The sequence below is a fragment of the Dermacentor silvarum genome, chromosome 1, assembly GCF_013339745.2.
Source record: "Dermacentor silvarum isolate Dsil-2018 chromosome 1, BIME_Dsil_1.4, whole genome shotgun sequence".
NCBI lineage: Eukaryota > Metazoa > Arthropoda > Arachnida > Ixodida > Ixodidae > Dermacentor > Dermacentor silvarum.
Window position 1 is genome coordinate 168,176,793 of NC_051154.1, and position 17,204 is coordinate 168,193,996.

Sequence of the window (17,204 nt, forward strand, 5' to 3'; positions counted from 1 at the left end):
GAAAGGCAGAGAGGTTAACCAGGTTAAGTGCCCGGTTGGCTACTCTGCACAGGGGGATGGGGTAAGGGTAGAAAAGATTAGAAAACAAGAGAAGATTCAAACGAAGAAAAAACAACAACAAAAAAACACGTCAGTCCGCACAATTCTATAGTTTTTCACGGAGTCCTTTTTCTTTTAAAAAGCGTACTATCAGTTCGTTCCGACGTCGGCTGGGAGAAGGGACCAAGAATTCTGGCTTCCGTAAGGATTTGAACGACTGTCTATCTTGTCGAGCGTGGTTCTGAGGACTTTCCTTTGCGCACTAAAACGACGACAATCACACAGAAGATGTGCTATCGTCTCTTTGCACCCGCAAGTTTCACAATCTCGACTTGTGGCCCTTCCGATAAGGTAGGAGTACGCGTTCGTAAAAGCTACTCCAAGTTTTAGGTGACAAATGAGAGTTACCTCCCGTGGTGGTAAACCATGTGGAAGGCGGAGCTTCAGATTAGGATCCAGGGAACAGAGGCGCTGGTTTTTAAAGTCCGTTGAATTCCAGTGGGCTAACGTAAGCTCGCGAGCAAGCGCATGGAGCTCTCGTGCTGCGTCTGTTCTGGACATAGGGATAGCGATGCAATCGGTACTGGTATGTGAAGATCGAGCGGCTGCGTCCGCTTGCTCGTTTCCAAAGATACCACAGTGACTAGGTAGCCATTGAACGGCAGAAGAAGATTGACATGGCCTGTGCGATACGCAGCCCGTGCTGTTCGAGTCGTGTTGCGGGGAATTGATCAAGTATCAGGCGGTTTATTTTTCTTTAGCTTTGTTTAGTACTTTCCTCTTATTGTGTAATTAATCTGATTGTGAGTTTATAATGTCTCTTTCTACTCCTGGCCAGAGGTCTTTCCTTTGGACGGCTTCGCTTCCCACTAATGACTTTCCTATAGAGGCTTTCTTGCGCAGTGGCATTCATAGCGTTCCAGTGGCCCTAGTGACGACCAATGGGGGATTTATCCGCGTGAAAAATCCAAAGGCGACTCAAGAAGAGCTGCGGAAGGCAACCCCGCACTTCCAAAGCATAACCGATGTTCGACAGTTTGGCAGAGGGCGCATTCTATGCTGTTCGCCGGACCAGACCTGCGTCTCCGACCTTCTGCAGTGTCAAATGTTCGCGAATCACCCGGTGAGGCCTTTTATTCCTCCTCATCTAGCTTGCGTTAAGGGGCTAGTTCGTGGAGTCGACGCGAGTCTGTGGGCTTCCGAGGTCCTGCAGATGTTCTCCCCGGCAGGTGCCGTCTCAGTCTACCGATGTTCACGCGTTTCTGAGAATTAAAGAGTCCCCACAAAGTCGGTCATTGTCACCTTTGCAGGCACAACTAGGCCGTCAGAGATCAAGGCGTGGCCCTTATTATACAGGGTGGAAGCACCTCCCGCCCAGTGCAATGCGTTCAGTGTTGGCGATATAGCCACAGTATTAAGGGACCAGGGGCGGATCCAGGTTTTTTCTGAGGGGGGGGGGGGGGGGGGGGATCAGCTTCTGTCAATGATGATGATGATGATGATAGTAGCCTTTCTTATTTACCGAAATTTGCCGTTTTTCCTCAGGATAAACCCACGTTTTATACGGCTAAAGCAACACCTATAGCCCTCGGTGGTGGCTCAGTCAGCTCAGGCGTTGAGCACGAGATCGCGGGATCAAATCTCGGCCGCGGCAGCCGCATTTCGATGGAGGCGAAATGCAACAACGCGCGTGTTCTTGCGTTGTAGTGCAGGTTAAAGAACCCCAGGTGGTCAAAATTAATCCGGAGCCTTCCACTACGGCGGGCCTCATAATCAGAACTGGTTTTGGCACGTAAAACCCCAGAAAGAGGAAGAAGACCTGTAGCGAAGCCAGGTATCGGTTTCTCCGAGCTTATAGGAAAAGGACGTTACCCAATATCGCCATGTGCTTGGCGGCTGCACCTGATAATACAGGGTGTTCAAAACTAAGCTTTATGGTTTTCTTAAAGTTAGGCACTGGGAGGCACGCGAAGACCACCTGTGCAAATAAGTTATGTGGTTAGGCGGGCACAAAGTGAGATGATAATTATCGCTGTGAGCAGCCCAATTAAATAAAATTGAACAATTATTTTTTGTTGACTGCAGTAAGTGGGTATGTTTGTATTGAAAACTTAGAGACAGTCGAGTTTCTACATAGTATCAGTCGGAAGAATTATTCTAGCGTGTCCATGCTCCGAGATATCAGACTCCAAATTTCAATTGTCGTACTGCGCAGAATAATCGAGAATAAAGATGCGACAATTCTCATGAATTCCGGTGAATGATCATGAAGCTCAGTGACCACTTCTGTGGAGAGATGGCGGTGCCATCTTCTCTCTTGAGTCGTAGTGGTGTGTTGACTACAGGAACGTTCTTGAATACGGGCGTAACGCTACGCTCCAACGCGGCAACCACTACGCTGGTTGTTTACGATATGCGAATCACCACGTATGAAGACTCACGACGCCACCTACAAGAATAACGATGTGGCGTAGTAGGCGAGAGCGCGAGCCAGCGTTTTCATGTTTTGTTTCCCACGCGACGTCATCCTTTTACACAAAGCGCGCATCTGCTCCCGTTTCTCTAACCACGCGACGCCATCCTAGGCCCGCGCGCTGGCGTTGGCCGCTGACGTCACGCTCCCCCACTTCGCAGCCGCGGCTCGAGGCTTCGCCCCGCTCCGCGAGAACGCCCGCTCAGATAAACGAATCCGGCGGGCTTGAGCCTCCTATGCTTAATGTACGAGAATAAAACTGAGAAGTTACAATGAAAAACTTGTAGCGTACGAACGGTACTGTGCTCGTACTGGATATTGTCAACGTGTAACTGTGATCACAATGAGTGCTACAGTTAAAAAAAGTTACCTATGCGTAGTTCTTAGTTTAGCTGTTAGTTCTTATTATTTATATATGAACACTTCAGCAAGAGATCTCTTTCATTAAGCAGGTTGGTCGCGGAACCGATGACAGCCAATGAGGCAACCGTTGACACCCCAAGGGGAAACTAAGTTAATCAGGCGCGAAGGCGCTCGAGCGGACCTCAGTGTGATTGGCAAAAGGGACGTCCCCTCGTTCATTCGACGCCACCGACGGGACGAGTAAGGCACGGCAGGCGCAAGGAGGTCCAAGGTGTTCATGAGAAAAATTAACTACGGCAACTGCGCGACACCACACTCCTACGGAATACAACTAAGCTTGTGAGCGAGCGAGCTTTACTTCTACATGGCTGATACCACTGGTACTCGTGAAAAATACTTTTGAAGAATGCTGGTGGCCGTATGTATTTTTTTTTCTTTTTTTTTTTTTTGCGGCAGGGCCATCCCCCTGTCAGCGAGGGGGCGATGCAGAAATCTGAGGGGGGGGTCAGGACATCCGGACACCCCCCCTGGATCCGCGCCTGTTAAGGGATGTAGGTCAGATGTTTGGTGCCGCATTTGCGGAGAAGGCCACGATGGAAAAACGTGTTCCTCCCAGAGCGAACGATGCTGTTTGTGTGAAGGTTCCCACCCTGCGGACTGTACTAAATGCCCTGCGAGAGACGAAGAGCTTGAAATTATACAAATTATAGAAAGGAAATGGTGTTCGCGTTGTGAAGCTCGTGCCCTTGCATTAGAGAAATCATGCGGTTATGCAGAAGCTGCTGCTCGTCACTCCAAAGATATGGATGCATCTCTTGGTGATGTTGTAGCTGCAGCCGTAGAGAAGGCTATGACAAAAGCTCTTGACAGTTTATTTACGAACCTTTCAGAGACAGTTGGGCAAGTTTTAACTTCTCAGTTGTCGCAACTTTTGCATGTTACTGCGCGTCCAAGTGTTCCTTCTGGAATCACAGTTTCTGATGAAAATATAAAGAAACACCTATCGGCAGAGGCCTCGCCTCGCAGTACAGATGACACCGCAGCTCCCGCAACTCCTGTCGAACCTGAGGGCTTTAACAGTCACGAGACTGGTTCAGATACCACTGAGAGCATGGATTTAGATGCTCGAACGTGTAAACGTCGTGCTTCGCCAAACTCCCCGAGCGCAACTACCCTCCATAAACTAAAAGCTAAAAAGAGTCAAAATGACAGGTTAACAAAGGATGATTTCCTAAAGGATAACATTCTACAGACGGCAGTAAATACTGCCGGAATATCGTCAACATAGGAAGCTTGAAAGTGCTGCAGTGGAACTGTCGTTCCATTTTTGCTGCAGCCGCTGATTTGTTTTATCTCTGTGAAGAACTTTCTCCTGGTTTGATTATTTTGCAAGAAACTTGGTTATCCACAGAAAAGAGTTTTCGGTTAAAGAATTATCGCAGTTTTCGTCTAGATCGCCCTTCTCGTAGAGGGGGATTAGCATTTTTCATCTCAACAAAAATTTGTCATAGAGCTAAGATTAGTCACCAGCTGAAAGTGAGATTCTAGCATTGGATTTAACTCTTCCTGGATGCGCCCCATTTTCGGTAGTCAATGTTTATTTTCCGACAGGAGTTCTCAATACAGGTTCTCTTGATGCCACGTTTGCACGCTGCAGAAAGGATCTAATCATAGCTCGTTATTTTAATTCTCACCGCGTATCATGGGGGTATCGGTCCGACTCTTGTGGTAAAAGATTCTTGGATTGCGTTTCGTCAAATAATCTTAACTATGTAAATTCGAGAACCCCAACTTATGTACCCGGCAAATCGCGTTTGGTGTTAGACCTAACTTTTTCCAGTTTGGGTTGTGTAGTTTTCTCCTGGTCTGCTATCACCTCGGCCACAAATAGCGACCATCTTCCAATAATTTTTGAAGTCAAGCGACCAATTAATTTGGTCGAAAAGCATGTCCGCACCTATGTTAACTATAGTAAATTTCAAGATTCACTGCGATCCGCTTTAAATAAACAGGTTGGCCTAAATGATGAAGTTAAGGCAGTTAATTTGTGTCAAGTGATAAGTGACAGTTACAAAAAATCCAGCTTCAATATGCAGTCAACTAAAGGGGTTACTTATTCACCATGGTGGAATCCGGACTGTGAACGCGAATATAGAAAAAGAAAGGAAGCCTGGAAAAAGTTGCTGTATAATCAATGTGCACGTAATTGGAATGACTATAAATTTGCTGCAGCTACATTCAGGTCAGCAGTTGACAAAGCGAAAGAAAATTATAACACTAAAAATTACACTTACCTGTCACAGTCTATTAATAAAAAGCCCTATTTAGGTTTCAACGGTCTAAAAAGATTGTTTCAGCCCCGATAACTGTAGAGTCTGTTAGCTTAACTTCCACTGAATTGGTACAGTCACTGGAGGAGATTGCAAAAGGCTTAGAGCGTCGATTCACATCACTTCGCCCCTATCATATACCAGCGCCTGAAACAGCTAATGATTACATAGCAGTCACATTAGAAGAAATAATGAGAGTGGTAAAGATGCTGCCAGCTTCAGCCCCAGGTCCTGATGGCATAACTACAGCAATAATAAATCTATTATTCAAATTATCTCCCCAGGATTTTCTTAATTTCATAAATTTTTCGATGAAAAATGCATGGATTCATCCAGATTGGGAAGTTGCCAAAATAATTCCGCTGCTCAAAAGCCGGATCATGGATATACAATAGACAACATTAGACTTATTTCTCTGACCTCAAATCTCGTAAAGTTAATCGAGAGAGGAAGAAGACGAAGTTCCGGCAGAACGCGCTCATTCATATGGGCTCCGCCGACTATCAACGTTTCAGCCGAAAGCTCGTCTAGTGCGCCTGCCTCGAGTATCCGATCGGATTCCACTCGACCAAAGCAGCGTTTCAAGACCAAGTTCAAGTCCGTGAGTGAATATTTCGTCATCCCACGAGACTTCGAAAATTCGAAGCGACGGAAGCCACGTTAGGCCTCGATAGGCTTAGCGCGTGACGACCGCCTCCCCACTTGTTAATATCCGGATCGCCCCTACCGAGCGTAAAGATGGCTTGATCAGAAGATATGGATCTCCAAATAACCCCCCCCCCCCCCTCTCTCTCTCTCCGCATCCGAATAACAACGCTGACGAAAACGGGGACACAAGACAAATTTCCGAAGCGGGGACTTGCAAAAGTCAGGGGATCGCCAACCACAACCAGGCGACGGACGGCTGGCAGTTAGTTCTATCGCGGCGACAGCGCAAGGCTGACACGCACAATGACAAGGAAAAGGCTTCCAACAAGAATAACATTAACGGAGGGCCATCAGCTGGTGGCGCGAAAGGAGACGGGCAAAACAGCGAGACGGGCATTGGTCGTCGCAACATGCGCCCGGCGAGGGGGAAGCCTCTACCACCATTACCGAAGAATGACATCAAAATAATACTGAAACTCCACAAAGGATTAATGCTCAAGGAATACCTGAAAACAGAAATACCACAAGCGATTATTCGCTCTACAGGGACGATAATCCCAGGAAGCGGACCGAACCAACGAAAAATTACCGGAGAGGACTTCATACTGCGAATCCTAGAGGGGACAAATATCATCATCGTCTCCACACCCTCACTGGAGGTGGCGAACGTCATTCGTCGAATAACATGCATGGAGCTGCGAGACAAACAACACCCCTTCAACGTGTACGTAGCGGATCCAGATAATAGCTACAAATGGGTGGTGCATGGATTCCCAGCGCACACCGAATCAGCAGATCTCCAGCAACACCTGCGAGTCAGGACCCAAGAAGTGACCATCGAAAGGGCCCGAATGCTTGGAAGTTCAAACACCGCTCTCCTCACCTTCTCGGGCGGCACGCGCTCCAAATGCGTGTACTACATGGGAGTAGAAATGCGGTGTACGGAGTACAGGCCGACAGTCCAAATGTGCCTGGAGTGCATGCAAGAGGGACATCGCTCGGACGTGTGTCCGAACCCCAAGAACATATGCCGGGGCTGCGGACTCGAAAATCCACCCCCACAAGGACACGAATGTGACGTGAGGTGCGCCGTGTGCAGGGCGGCGGCGCACGAGACCCGTCGGTGCCCGAACAAACTGATTGCCGCCAAGCGCGGGAAGACGACTCGCCAGTCTCGATCGCGGGAGCGGTCGAACAGAGGACCAAAAGGCACCGGGGCGCTGGTTCGAGTCTACGGAGGAGGAGGACTTCTATCGACGCCGATCGAGATCTAGATCGCCACAAGGAAGCACAGCGAAGAGCAATACCCCTTCGAGGGACCCCTCCAGCTCCAGGGCTTCGCAGCGATCCAATTCGCCTCTGCCTAAAAAACAGCAGGTGAGCTGGGCGAGGGTTGTTTCTCCCACTGCTCCAAAACAAAACACTGGCGAAAATGATGAACGCATTCAGAAAATGGAAAAGGAAAACGCGCGACTTAGAGAACAGCTCTTAGAAGAAGAACGCAAACGAAAATCACTAGAGAATCAGATGTCAGAGTTAGAGGCGCAACTAAATAACAAAATACAACAGCTGGAAACGCCGCGTCAGACTAAAGAAATAGCCGAAACGAACGCGGCGACAGATATAACCTCGGACTCCGCGCCGTCTCTGACAACCTCAATCTCAAATGACGCGCAGACAACAGCAGTGCAAATCCAAAATATGATAACGGAAAACCTAAAAATATTCATGCACGAAATGATGACGTTAGTCAATCAAAAACTAATGGAATTTCAGCAGCTATGCACGAACGATTTTGAAAAACATAAGGTAATTGTGGCAGAACAACTTAAGGCAGTCACGAAGGCTGTTCCGACCAAAAAACCCGTAATTGCGATTGGAGCGGGTTCGGCAAAAGCTAAAATAAGCCACTGCATAACAGAATCCGATGGCTCGGACACGGAAACGTCACGGGCATCAAACAAGAGTGGGCAACATGGCTATAATCACACTAAAAAACCACAGCGAATAAAAAATTCAGAACAATTGTAGATCTGGCAATGGAACTGCCGCTCCTTCTCCAGGAAAGCGGCAGCGCTCCGACAGTTTATCAAAAACTTCGAAATCGCTCCGGACGTGATATGTCTGCAGGAGGTCGTAGCCGAGCGGGCCAAAATGCAGGGATACTACACCCTGAGCGATCCCCAAAATTCGAAGGTCGCCACGCTGGTGAGCAAGTCTATAAACGCTCAATTATAACACTTCCACAAATTGAGGGAGATACTCATTCCATAGTTCTCAGTGTGATGCCAAAGAAACGAAGTAAAGCACCGACAATAATCACAAACTTGTACAGTCCTCCCAAAAGCAAATGGGGCGATCTACCACAAATTCTCTCGGCAACAAAAGATTTAACGGGCACCAGGAATAAGGCGGTGATAGTGGGGGACTTTAACGCACCCCATATACTATGGGGATACGCGAAAACATCGCCCAAAGGGTTCCTACTCGAGCGTACCACCACAGCCTTGTTCTTACTCAAATCTTAATCAAATTGGCAAACCGATGCGCACGGGTAACAGCGTCAGCAGAGACACGGCGCCCGACCGTGCATATGCAATTAATGTAAGAGACGTACAATGGGTTTCCCTCGACGAAAACCTGGGAAGCGATCATGACATAATCAGAATAGCGCTCTCCACACCCAACATAACGAGAACAATAGGAACTACCAAGTTAACCAACTGGCTTCGTTATAGAAAACTCCAGAGGGCACTCGAGCAGTCAGATACCGCCCCTACCAACATGCGGGAATGGGCTAAATTCCTTCAACAAGTGCACGGGGACACCACCAAAGCCATAGAGCGCACAGCGGAGGCGCGGGTGATAGACTCTCACCTAGTCAGCCTATGGGAAGAGAGGCAGAAACTCGTCAAGAGGTGGAAAAGACAACGCCTAAACAAAGACCTAAGACAACGTATCGCTCTATTGGCAGAGCAAGCCCAAGGCCACGCCAACGAGCTAGCTAAAAACGAGTGGGTGACGTTCTGCGGAAACATATCAGGGACTCTGGGAACGACCAGTACGTGGCGAATACTCCGGAGTATGCTAGACCCAATGAGCACACGTACTGAGAATAACAAGAAGCTCCAAATTATAGCAGACAACTTCGAGGGTACAGACCAAGAACTAGTCGACGTCCTTCAGAACAAATACGTAGGACCCTCACCCGCGGCAGGATCGCCCTACACGGCGAGACCATACGCGGGAGAGGCCAACCCTAAATTAGACGAAGAAATAACGTACGCGGAAGTGTGCGAAGCGGCACAAGCCGCAGTAGATCGAGTCCAGTTCCAGCACTCGGCACCGGGCCCAGACACGATCAGAAATTCAATGATTCGAAACATGGATTCGGTGCCCCCCCCCCCCCCCCCTAGCGAAAGTAACAAACATTTTCAATAGCGAGTACTGGGCCACGGGAGATTTGCCCCAAGAATGGAAATTGGCTAAAATAATCATGACCCCCATACCAAAAAAGAATCCCTCGATCGATACACTCCGGCCGGTATCGCTCACGCCCTGCCTCGGTAAGCTCTATGAGAGGGTGATCCACAGCAGACTACAACGATACCTGGAAGAGCGGAGCTGGTTCCCGGACTCCATGATAGGATTTCGCACAGGTTTATCGTGTCAAGACGCGTTCCTCCTACTTAGGGACGAAATTCTAACCAATATGCGGTACGGTGACCAGAGACTAGTCCTAGCACTACACCTTAAAGGAGCTTTCGACAATGTCTCTCACGGAGCAATACTCGAGGAACTCGAACTCTCAGGTTGTAGTGAGCGCACCTACAATTACATAAGGGCGTTTCTTTCCAACCGCGAGGCCAGCATCAGTATTGGCCAAATCACATCGCAGATATTTAAAATGCCGAGCAAAGGAACCCCTCAAGGAGCGATAATATCTCCTCTGCTCTTCAACATGGCGATGTGTCGCCTCGCGCGCGATCTCGATCGGATACCCGACCTAGGTTACATGCTTTACGCAGACGATATCACGCTGTGGGCGAGCAGACGTTCCCTGGGGGATTAAGAATACACGCTCCAAACCACGGTATTAGAGGTGGAGAAATTTTACCGAACGAGCGGGCTGAAGTGGCGCGCCCGAAAAATCCGAGGTCATCCGGATACACGTGAAAGGCTACAAATCCAGAGGGTCGATTAACATTGTGGTTGAGGGCCAAATGGTCCGAGAGGTACCTACGATGCGAGTCCTGGGTTTGTGGCTTCAGAGCGACGGGAGAGCAGCACAGACGCTCAAAACCATCAAATCCGCAACCCACAACATAGCCCAAATGATACGTCGAGTGACGTATAGAAAGGCGGGAATGCGAGAAATCGATACCCTAAGGCTCGTACAGGCCTCAGTGATCAGTCGAATCACATATGGCTTGCCCTACCAAATCCTGAACAGGGAAGAGGAGAGGCAGGCCTACACGATAACAGTGTTGTCAGGTTTGGCTATATATAGCCAAATTGGGCTACGGGAAAATTTTTTTGGCGTCGACTTGGACGAGTTGGCTATGTGGCTATATTTGGGCTACTGAAAATCTGCGACGTGGCTGTGTTTGGGCTATAAGTGGCGCCGTAATCGACGCTCCAGAGGTGGCTCTGATCGAGTAGAAGCAAATCTAGAAGGCTATGTTTTAGGTGGCTGAGCCAGCCGCGTGGCTGTGCGTGTGTGCGTGCGCGAAATAACCCCCCCCCCCCTCCTTTCCTTCCCTCTCTGCGCCGTTGTCGGAGCCGGTGGCTTTGATCTTTATTGCACTTAAACTTACACCCTGCTTGACCTTTAGGCACCCGATTCCTGGGCATCGGGATGAACCTGGGAATAGTGGGTTTTTTCACAGTACACTGTACTAACATGGCTATGCTCAGGACGGGAGAGCAATAAGATAGGGTCGGGGCAGTCGGGCGATCGTGGCGCCGACATGAAAGAAGGGAAGCACGGGTGGATGACCCGCTCCAGTGTGTTCATGGACCGCGTCCATGAACATATTTGATCTTCCGGATGAAATATCGCGCTGGACACAGCTTTCGACCTACTCCACGTTTCTGGTGCGCAGCTTTACTGCCACTTTCCTTTTCCTGCTAGATGAAGTTTTCTTCGTGCTCAGATTCGAGATTCATTTCGATAGGTTGGCCAAGTATGCGACAAGTGGGCCAAGTATGCGAGAACGTATAAAAAAGAATGGGAGCAAGACCCCGCGCCAAAGGTGGGTTCTGGTGCTTTTACTTCTAGATGGTTTGCCCGTAACGTCATGGATGCAGATACTCATTCTGCTAATATCGAAACATGTTTGCCACGATGACATCAGTGCACCACGTCACATGAACTTCACCCACCGTGTTAGCTTAGCTTGTGAGGTGTCGTGCTGCTGGCTCGAGGACTTGGGCTTGATTCCCGGCCACGGAGGCCGCATTTCGATCAAGGCGAAATGCAGGAACACCCGTGTATTTAGGTGTACGTTAAAGAACCCGAGGTGGCCAAAATTAATCCGGAGTCGCCCACTGCATCGTGCTTCCCAATCATATCGTGGTTTTGGCATGTAAAACCCCAGCAATTATTATAGTTTTAGAATAGGGGCCTCAAACATATTGGGGCCCCAAAGAAATAGCGTCGAAGCCACTGCGTATGCGCAAGACGGAAACTGTGTTTGGGTTTTGCGTCGGGCACGCTATTCCATCCATTTAGTGGGAGCCCCAAAAGCTGCCCCAAAAGCTTTCGTCAGCAAACATGGCGGCGCCCATCGAAGCGACGGCTCTAACCTAGAACAGAACTGGACTCGATTCGTGCTGAAGTTCGTAAGCTAGAAGTGATGGCGGTTATCGCTTTCTCTCGACTAACATGTGTAATGAAGATTGATTCATTATACGCCGCTGATTCCGAATTCAATTGTCGGTTTCGTGGCTCGTAGGCCTATCACGGATTGACTTGGCTGGGTGATGGTGCGTAAAGTTGGTTACTTAAAACTAAGCGCAACAAGTTGCATGCTACTAATAGAATAAGTTCTAAATTGTAATTAAAAGCGAACACACGAAAGTCTAAATTACTTTTCTTATTATAAAATGGTATATTTTATTTTAATATTTATAACAGCTTTTCTTTGACGCCGTAGCGACTCTGCAAACGCAACACGCTATCGGCAAATGCAAAACGCCTATTCCAAAACTCTTGATTCCTGCATGCCCCAATGCTAACACCCGCAAAGCTCTTTGGGGCACCAAACATTAGGGGCCCCTATTCTAAAACTTTATTAGCCCTCAACATGGTTTGCTTTTTGACAGTAACCAGGTTTTCACAGCATTACCACTGTTATGAATTTGTTGTTTACCATTGCTCTTTGTGCGCCGTCGCGGCTTTTACCATTTCGAGCGAGTTAGTTGGGGACGTGCTCCTCGCCGAAAACGACTGCGCGCTTCTTACACTAGTGTGCCGGTTTGCGCAGTAATCTTTTAAAGCTCCACTTACACCGATTCCGACAGTGAGTGACATCTGTTGCCTCTCCCTTTTCTTAACGCATGTTCTTGGCGTGCGAGAGACCTAAGATGGCGGCCAGGTTGCTGTAAATTGCCACTATATAGGTAGTGTGTGTCCCAGCTAATCCGGGCCAAGCTAATTAAGGAAAAGAGAAAACAAGATAGGACGATGCGACAAATAACGCGAGATATCATAGCGCGAAAGACTTGTTTTAGCTCATCAAAAAAGAAGCCGTGAGCACGTCGCACATCGCTGGACAGCTGAACTTCTACGCTGTAGGCAGAGATAACGTGAGAGATCGATAACGCTGAACGTTATTTTGTGTTCACGACAGCTAAAAAGCAGAGTTCCTAGTTAATATTACTGTAACTAAAATAATAACTTAGTACTATCTGTCATAAAATAAAAGCACTGATTTCGCCCTCTGCAGCGAGTCGCTGGAACTTAAGAGCTTCCGAGGCCAACCAAAAAGTGTTCTATGCAAGCATGATGTCGTTGTTGTTGATGTAAAGGGCCGACCGTCACGGCGGCACGGACATTTTGTTACGACGGGTTGTGCAAAAAAGGATTGCAGTAGTCGAATGTTAAAAGGTATACACAAATAAAATTGCAAATAGAAATGGCTATATTTGGCTACGAAATATTTTGCACTTTTTTTCTGTTTGGCTACATTTGGGCTACAACTTCTCTAGCTTTTGGCTATGCCGGCTCGTCGGACCTGGCAACACTGCACGATAATTCGAACAGCTTTCAAGGCGGCTCTGGGCGTGCCTAAATCTACCTCCACGGAGCGCATGCTAGCTTTGGGAGTACACAACACTTTCGACGAACTGAGGCAGGCCACTCTGATGCGACAGAGGGAGTGCCTCAGCTTCACAAAAACTGGTAGGGCAATATTGGCATGACTTAATACCCCAGCATACCCAATTTATCTCACCGAACAGGCCGTACCTCTCCCTCCTTCGGTGAGATCCAAAATTACAGTAGCTCCAATTCCCAAGAATACGCACCCCGAGTACAACAAGGAAAGGCGCAAAGCACCCACACAAAATATTCAATCGATGTACTCCAATAACGCTAGGTACAATACGTACTACACGGACGCAGCTGCGTATGCAGAGGCTACCGGGCAGCGCTACCAAAGGAGGTACGCCCTGGCAGTCGTGAACGCGATCAGCCAGCAGCAAATTACCGCGTCAACCACGGCGGGCTCCCCCACCTCGGCCGAAATGTTAGTAGTGGCGATCGCGATCGCTCACGCGGAGCGTTCGGAAAGGGACTCGGTCCTGGTCACTGACTCCCGGGAGACATGTTGCATGATTCTCAAGGGGCACGTGACTGCGGCTAGCCTCGCGATAATCCCCAAATCGTTGAACCACCGCCATCGCCTATACTCTGGTGCCCGGGACATGCAGGGGTACAGGGGAACGAACAGGCTAACGCGTTAGCTCGAGCGTCTGCTAATCGAGCGATGGCGTCCTCTTCGAACCCCAACGCCTCACACTATCCCTCACACAAATGCCATCAATTTAAATGTCAAAGACATCCTTGCTCATCAGCGCGGAGTCCGCAGAAAATACCTGCCGCCTCACCCACAACGTAGCGGGGAAGAGGCCGACGATTGGCGCAAAATACAGACCGGGATATTCCCCCATTTAAAACTGCTGAACGCCATGTATCCCACCCGCTATAGGGCCACATGCCCTTGGTGCGGTGGCATACCTACACTAATACATGTAACCTGGGAGTGTACTAAGCACCGTCATAGACCATCTAATAATATCACAATGGAGCAGTGGGAGGCACAGCTCGCCCGTTCCGACTTGGCGGGACAAAAGTCCTCAATTAGCCAGGTCAGGCAGGCGTCAGAGGCCAGTGGGGCCCTGGACTGAGGGGCTCCGACCACCGCTCCTTAAAATATTTACCAGCCAAATAAAGTTTATATATATATATATATATATATAATCGAGAGAGTTCTGTATGGTCCCATCGCTAGGTGGATAGGCGAGAACCAAATATTAAGTGATTCTCAAATAGGATTCAGGCCCGGCTGCTCAATTTGGTGTGCTCATGTTGACTTGGAAAGTCGATTTCAACTCGCTCGCCCCAACAACCAGTACGCGGCCTTAGTGGCATTAGACATTGCGAAGACGTATAACAGTGTCGATCACAGTACCTTAATCAACAGACTTGATTAAGGTACTGTGAGTCTCTGAGAAGTACTGTGAGAAGTGTGAGTCTCCCACAGTATATAATTGCATGGATTCAAAATTTCCTAAGCGGACGCACATTTTATTGCTATCAAAACTGTGTTTCTTCTCACAGTTACAAACAGACAAGGGGCGTTCCTCAAGGTGCAGTACTTTCCCCCGTATTATTTAATATTTTACTAAATCACATCCCGACACATCATGACGTACAGGTATACGTATACGCTGATGATATCGCATTTTCTCGGTATCAAATGATATACATAGCCTATATAAAATTTTGCAATCGTATTTGAATCAGATTGGAATTTGACTAAAAGGAATACAAATATCGCTAAATGTCAACAAAAGTGCGATCATTGTTTTTCCCTGAACTTTTCCTATCCGAATAACACTGTCGTATGGCCAGGAGATTATTCCGCAGGTGCAATCTTTAAAATATCTGGGAATGATTTACAGAATTTACAGAGAAAAGCTTAATTGGAAGACACACATAGAATACATCGCATCTAAAGGAGCATGCGCAGTTGGTTTATTACGAAGAGTCAGCAGCAATCATTTTGGAAAGCGCAGGGAGACCTTGCTGATGATTTATTGTATGTATGTCCGCCCCATTCTAGTGTTTGGATGTGTGTTATTTTCTAGAGGTCCTACTTATAAATTACGCCCTCTGCTTCTTTTAGAACGCGAATCACTACGTCTATGTCTCGGCCTTCCAAAACATGTAGCGAATAATATTCTTTATCATGAAACTCACCTGCCTTCTTTTCAAACTCGTTTTCGTATACGGACAGTCCAAACATTACTGAGCATATATGCTTCTCCCCAGAGACGCTCCTTCTATATGTTTTTTAGAGAACCAACTGCATTCTTTGAGAATCAATGGTCCAGACTGCATTGTCCCCAGGTAGTTTTTGTGCAGAAACTATTAAACTATTAGCGATTACAAATATCAATCCGTGAGGTGGCTTTTCAAAATTTACCTACTGAGACAGTAAGCGTTGAATTCGATGATATATTTCCTAATAACGCTAAACTCCTGCCTATTCGATACCTAAAAAGTTTGTTAGATGACCACCTCGAGAACCTCAAAATAAATGCAGTAATAGCCACAGATGCTTCTGTCAGTCAAGAGAAGGCAGGAGTGCGTATTTTTTCGGCATGATTAAATTGGTCTTCTCCCTTCGACTACCCGACTTTACGCGAATATTTCAGGCGGAGTTATTGGCGATCACCCTAGCTCTACGAAAACTTCCCACATCTATTACTTCAGCCGTAATCTTAACCGACTCCTTGTCTGTTTGCTCCGCTTTATCAGTGCCCAATTCATCTATCATTCTCCGAGAATTTCATTCATCCATCCCCCAACATTTACGCCTTATCCATCTGGTATGGGTGCCAGGGTACGTGGGGCTTGATTTAAACGAATCAGCAGACGCACTAGCAGCGGCATCTCTTAAAGTCCCGGTACTGAGGATCCTAAGACCTTCGGCATACGCCACTTCTGCGAGATTTAAAAAAATTTCCGTCCAAGAAGAACATGCCAAATCATGTGCACCGAATAACACCGAGTTTCAGCACCTTAGATTTCCTCGGCACAGCAGATGGTGTTCAGCAAGAAAATTTGAAGATTCATTCACTAGAATGCGTTGCCGAAAACCAAGGCTTAATTTCTATTCCCATAGGTCTGCTTTGGCACCTTCCCCTCAATGATTTTATTGCAATGAACCCGAAACTATGAATCATTTCTTTATAGAGTGTCGTAGGTTCACCATACATAGAAAACGACTTCTAGAAGGTCCCCTTCGCCAACTTGGATTGAACATTACGTTACCTATCATTCTATCTCTGGGGCGTCGGCACTAGGACACTGTAATAGGAACGTATGTGATGCCATATTTCATTTTGTAATGGAAACAAGGAGACTGCCATGCTAATTTTTTTTCACAAGACAACAAAAACATTTGCTTCAAATTTTAAAATTCTATAGCATGAAAATTAATATTACCGATTAGAATTTATTTATTATCTCATTCTTAAGTAAGAAAATAACATTTAAGTATCCATCATTTTTCTTCCCACTGCCGCCTGATTCATGGCCAATCCCCCGTAGTGGGTTGTGCTATTTCTATAGGTACCAAACCAAACCAAACCCAACCAAAAGCTTTTAACGGTGTCACAAAGCTTCTGTTTTAACAACGAAGCTGTTTAAGCCGGCCGTAATGTGTGCCGCCTGACACTGCGTTGCCTGGCAACTACCTCACGGAGCGTCGCGCGCTATGGTGCCCTCACCATAGCGCAGGCCGCACACTGGCGACGACTACAAAATCTGACTGCCCCATACTCCGTACAAGATGCCCGATGCCCTGACCAATTCCCCTCCTCATGCAAACTTTGCGTTAAACCAGGAGACTACCTACACACCCTCCTCACATGCCCCACCTTCCCTCATTCCCCATCCCAGACCATGGCGGAGTCTTACTGGGAGACTCTTTGGCCTGCACTTCCCCTCAAGACCAGCCGCGGATTATCTCCAGTGGTATGAGAAGGATTGCGATCCAAGGACTCTCCTTCGCTTTGTAAAGGTGCCTCCTCACAGTAAGGGAGCCCACAAGTGCCAT

At 47.7% G+C, this 17,204-nt stretch overlaps 1 protein-coding gene across 2 annotated transcripts in view; it reads left to right on the top strand.

Moving 5' to 3' along the window:
• LOC119436378 (nose resistant to fluoxetine protein 6) overlaps positions 1–17,204 on the top strand; it is a 64,143-nt gene that overhangs the window by 17,673 nt on the left and 29,266 nt on the right. The gene's annotated exons all lie outside the window — the stretch shown is intronic.